The sequence below is a fragment of the Oncorhynchus mykiss genome, chromosome 28, assembly GCF_013265735.2.
Source record: "Oncorhynchus mykiss isolate Arlee chromosome 28, USDA_OmykA_1.1, whole genome shotgun sequence".
Lineage (NCBI taxonomy): Eukaryota > Metazoa > Chordata > Actinopteri > Salmoniformes > Salmonidae > Oncorhynchus > Oncorhynchus mykiss.
This window is the reverse complement of record NC_048592.1, coordinates 12,367,135-12,373,134: the sequence shown is the minus strand read 5'-3', so window position 1 is coordinate 12,373,134 and position 6,000 is coordinate 12,367,135.

The window sequence follows — 6,000 nt, the reverse complement described above, 5'->3', positions numbered from 1 at the left end:
CTCCCTGCCTATAGACAGAGACTAAAACAGGAAGCTCCCGCGCTCGGGTCTGTTCAACGCTGGTCCGACCAATCTGATTCCATGCTTCAAGATTACTTCGATCACGTGGATTGGGATATGTTCCGCATTGCGTCAAACAACAACATTGACGAATACGCTGATTCGGTGAGCGAGTTTATTAGCAAGTGCATCAGCAATGTCGTACCCACAGCAACTATTAAAACATTCCCAAGGCAGAAACCATGGATTGATGGCAGCATTTCCGCAAAACTGAAAGCGCGAACCACTGCTTTTAATCAGGGCAAGGTGACCGGAAACATGACCGAATAAAAACAGTGTAGCTATTCCCTCCGCAAGGCAATCAAAAAAGCTAAGCGTCAGTATAGAGACAAAGTAGAGTCGCAATTCAACGGCTCAGACACAAGAGGTATGTGGCAGGGTCTATAGTCAATCACGGATTACAAAAACAAAACCAGTCCTGTCGCGGACCAGGATGTCTTGCTCCCAGACAGACTAAACAACTTCTTTGCTCGCTTTGAGGACAATACAGTGCCACTGACATGGCCCGCTACCAAAACCTGTGGACTCTCCTTCAAACTCTTGCAGGGCTGCAGGCCCAGACGGCATCCCCAGCCGCGTCCTCAGAGTATGTGCAGACCAGCTGGCTGGTGTGTTTATGGACAAATTCAATCAATCCTTATCCCAGTCTGCTGTTCCCACATTCTTCAAGAGGGCCACCATTGTTCCTGTTCCCAAGAAAGCTAAGGTAACTGAGCTAAACGACTACCGCCACGTAGCACTCACTTCCGTCATTATGAAGTGCTTTAGAGACTAGTCAAGGACCATATCACCTCCACCCTACCTGACACCCTAGATCCACTCCAATTTGCTTACCGCCCCAATAGGTCCACAGACGACGCAAGAGGAATACTGGACAAGAGGAATATGGACATGAGAATGCAGCAGCACCTCTTTAACCTCAGGAGGCTGAAGAAATTTGGCTTGTCACCAAAAGCACTCACATTTTTTCAGATGCACAATCGATAGCATCCTGTCGGGCTGTATCACCGCCTGGTACGGCAACTGCTCCGCCCACAACCTTAATGCTCTCCAGAGGGTAGTGAGGTCTGCACAACGCATCACCAGGGGCAAACTACCTGCCCTCCAGGACACTTACACCACCCGATGTCACAGGAAGGCCATAAAGATCATCAAGGACAACAACCACCCGAGCCACTGCCTGCTCATCCCGCTATCATCCAGAAGGCGAGGTCAGTACAGGTGCATCAAAGCAGGGACCAAGAGACTGAAAAACAGCTTCTATCCCAAGGCCATCAGACTGTTAAACAGCCTCCACTAACATTGAGTGGCTGCTGCCAACATACTGACTCAACTCCAGCCACTTCAATAATGGAAAAATTTATGTAAAATGTATCACTAGCCACTTTAAACAATGCCACTTAATATAATGTTTACATACCCTACATTACTCATCTCATATGTATATACTGTCCTCTATACCATCTACTGTATCTTGCCACCTTTATGTAATACATGTATCACTAGCCACTTTAAACAATGCCACTTTTATATGTTTACATACCCTACATTACTCATCTCATATGTATATACTGTACTCTATACCATATACTGCATCTTGCCTATGCCGTTCTGTACCATCACTCATTCATATATTTTTATGTACATATTCTTTATCCCTTTACACGTGGGGGTGTATAAGGTAGTTGTTGTGTAATTGTTAGATTACTCATTGGTTATTACTGCATTGTTGGAACTAGAAGCACAAGCATTTCACTACACTCACATTAACATCTGCTAACCATGTTTATGTGACAAATAAAATTTGATTTGATTTGTAGACTCTGCTAAATCATTCCCCCAGTCAGATTAAATTACTATTTCATAAATCCTCAAAAAGTTATTTTCAAGATGCAAATGGCATTTGCCACAGTTTTGACAACTTTCTTCTATCTTATCCAAGGACTTTGACACGTGAACAGATGCCGAGTCTTAAAAGTTTCAAGGCTTTGCTGCTTTCCAGTCAGTTTATGATTATGAACTTAAAAGTTGTTTTCGCTCGCAAACATCTTGGAATTTCATGCACCTGCAAGCCATTTGTGTGGTTGTGGCAGTGGCGTTGTACAAAATGCAAGCCTGCTCTCTATTTCACAGGCCAGGTCTGAACGATACAAACAGTTCCTCATACCTTACTTTTTGCCACTTAATTAGCACAACTCTTTAAGTATCCCGAAACGTAAATGGAAATGTTGTTGTGTTTTTAACTTGCATGTTCTCTTGTCTATTTATTAAATTGACAATTTAGTCATTTAGCAGACACTCTTATCCAGAGCAATTAGGGTTAAGCAATTATAAGAGCAATTAGGGTTAAGTGCCTTATTCAAGGGCACATCAACAGATATTTTACCTAGTCAGCTCGGGGATACATAATGACCTTTTGGTTACTGGCCCAACACAAAGCAATGGCCCAATGTTTTTTTCTGAGCAGAATTCTCCAATGTGGTATATTTATTTTTGCTGTATATTCTAAAAACTCAAGACTCAACAAAAAATCATTATGACTCCTAGCACATCAGATTTGGCTGAGGATTTAACTCTAACACCATGCCCAAACTGGACGGGCGTGTGAGCCATTGTGCACAAATTGATTTTGTCCCCCAAAACCAAACGCGATCACGACACACAGGTTGAAATATCAAAACAAACTGAACCAATTCTATTAATTTGGGGCTTGCAGTTGCTAGCTAATTTGTCCTATTTAGCTAGCTAGCTTGCTGTTGCTAGCTAATTTGTCCTGGGATATAAATATTGAGTTGTTATTTTACCCGAAATGCACAAGATCCTCTACTCCGACATTTAATCCACACATAAAACGGTCAACCAAATAGTTTCTAGTCCATCTCTCCACCTTCCAGGCTTTCTTGTTCTTTTGACTTTACATGGCGATTGGCAACTAACTTTGATAATAAAATGAATTACCACAACTGACCTCAGTTCATCTTTTAATCACCCACGTGGGTATAACCAATGAGGAGATGGCACGTGGGTATATGCTTCTAAAAGCCAATGAAGAGATGGAAGAGGTAGGACTTGCATCGCGTTCTGCGTCACAAATAGAAGCAACTTCTATTTAGCGCCCGGCAACGCGGACGCTTGTTGGCGCGTGCGAGCAGTGTGGGTGCAATGATTGAATAACCTGTATGTGTACATTGATTTTGCAACGCTCGCACACGCGGCAATTCCGGTTTGGGCAGCGTGTAAGAGTGTGATGTCAGGTTGGAAGACGGGGGGTATAACATTTTAAAGGCTGGGGGTATTGCTGTGATTGAGTGGTGGTACCTTATCTCTGGCCTCTTTGATGGGATCATCTCTGTTGTTCCTACGTAGATAATCAGAGGTGGTCGCATGCAGTCAAATATGGCGTCAGTCAGGTGGGTTATTTTGGAGGTGACTGAGGAGCCCAAAACTGGAGGGGCAGGTTCCACCACAGTGGAGGCAGGTTGTAGAGCTAGAGAAATGGGGTTGGAGAGCAGGTTGAAGATAATACAATACAGCTCACCTACAACAAGTGCAACCATTTGTATGTACTTATAAGAAAGTGATAGTCCCTAGAAAGGTGGAAGCAAACCCTTAACGTAAGATCAGGGAGGCAGCTAACATCTAATGTCCTTAACAATTTTTTCTTGCGACTCCTTACATTACAGCAACCATTGATGTGGAAGTTCATTCAATGTTTTATTTTTCAAGCCTGAAATCGATAGCTCATTTTCCGGACCAGGCACAGTCCTTTGAGTTAGAGGGCATTTTCATCAGAGTAGCATCATCAGACAGACTGGGGTGTGTGGTGTGTGCGTGTGTGCGCGTGTGTGTGTGTGAGCGCGTGCACATGTGCGTGTGTTCCAGCAGTCTGGGTCCACTATAACGACAGCGCTTATTAAACATAGAAACACTTGTCTCAATCAAGGGTACATCACTGTGTGGGTTCTGAAGAGTGGTTCAGAGAGCAGTGCACCACAAGAAAAGTTTATGATTTTTGTAGAAGTAATACTTTTATTTTATTAAACTTTTTCATGTTCAAGGTCGATAGCTTTTCTAAAAAAAAATAACTTCTGTGCAGCCAATTTAGTTACCAATTAAAACTGTGTTGTCTCTTACATCAAGTCTCCATCTGGATTAGTATTACATTTTCTAGTGCATCAAGTATAGAGGAATCCAGTGTGTATTCAAAGATCAAAGTGAGTTTTGCCTTTCACAAGACTCTTGACTTGAAACTGTGATGCGCCTGTCTGCATCATTTCACCAAGACTCACCTGGTACTGTAGTCATGTGTGCTGTCTGTCTGGATGGCATTAAAACTGAACAACATATAATCTCGAATCCAAAACCTCTCTATCGAATTGAAGTGTTGACTGACTTTGGGAATGGAGGATAGAGGACTTCTGGGAAAAAAAACATTGATCGGAGGCCTCTGTAAATGAAAAGACTGCCATCTGTCAAATAAGATAACGACTAATCAAACAACAGCACTTAAAAACAAACCACACTTCACCTTTACCATCAAGGCAGAAGGAAAATTACAAAAGTGTTTTATTTCCTTTTCCACATTTCCACTCTTTCCATGTTCGTGTTTAAACCCTATAAGGATGCAGTGTAGGACAAAGGGCAGACCCTGATGCCTTAGAGAGCCTGAGGTCTCTGTAAAGAGTACAAAGCTAACCTTTACATTTCTTATTTATTCCTTATCTATGCTACGTAGGTACAGTTATACATAATACTGAAAAACGGTCTCATTAGAATATGACAGTATAGTGTCATTGTAGTTACATAAACATAAATATTAGTTATATGTCACTTTTGATACTAAATCACTCCTTGTTTTATGTCACTATAATGACGTAAACCCTTTACAGAGTCTCAAACATCTCAATAGATCTAATTTCAAAGTCATTTTCTCATTGCTCTGTGTAACAAAAAGCTCTACACTTCAGGAGGTTGCAGTGTTGAATCCTTGGTAGGAAGGTTTTGTTTGGTCGTTAATTATTTTGATTACATCTATGCCTGCACAAAATTTGAAATGGTGTTTTTTACATTGGATAAACGCAGAGAAACAGAGCTGCAAAGTGGTATATCATGCACTGCATTTGAGGAACAAATTCTGCTTTGAAAGTTGATAAACTTGTAACCTCGCTTTTGAGAAAATGTCCTTTGAACGTTTTGGTACCTAGTAGAGAGCTTTTCTTCATCTACACCCATTCAGCATCGTTCTCGCACTCTTATGCTTTAGCTCCACCAATATCTTTAAGAATTGATTCCAGCGTTCTGTCCTAACAACAGCAGTCAAGCACCCAAGCAAACTGGCTAAAGGTTGTCGCAGTGACATTCTATTGAAATGGACACTTGCATAGTGTCTTTTGGAGTCTTTTGTTAAGACATGTAGCTAGCTATCTAGCTAAACAATAAACCATAATCACAACTTATGATGTTCCTGCCCTGCATGAATCTGCAGGTAGCTAACCAACCAGGTTCAATGTTAGCTAGCTGACATCAGGCTATAACAAGCAAAGCAAATGGCTCTGAGATACAAATAATAAGATCATACACGTAACATTAGCTACCGAGCTAGCCAGCTAACGTTAGCTAGCTAGCTAAAGGTACAATTTAACTTGAAATGAAAATACTTTGTCAAAATGTTAAACGTGTAATATGTGAAAATGTCGCTATCTAGACTATATTACCGGTGGTCTGAAATCGGACTAAATAGCCAGAGCGAATTTACCAGCTATGTCTATGAACAGTTGTCGCAGTGACATTCTATTGAAATCGATACTTGCATAGTGGAGTCTTTTGTTAAGACATGTAGCTAGCTAGCTAAACAATGAACCATAATCCCAACTCATGATGTTACTACCCCGCATTAATCTGCGGGTAGCTAACAAACCAGGTTCAATGTTAGCTAGCTAA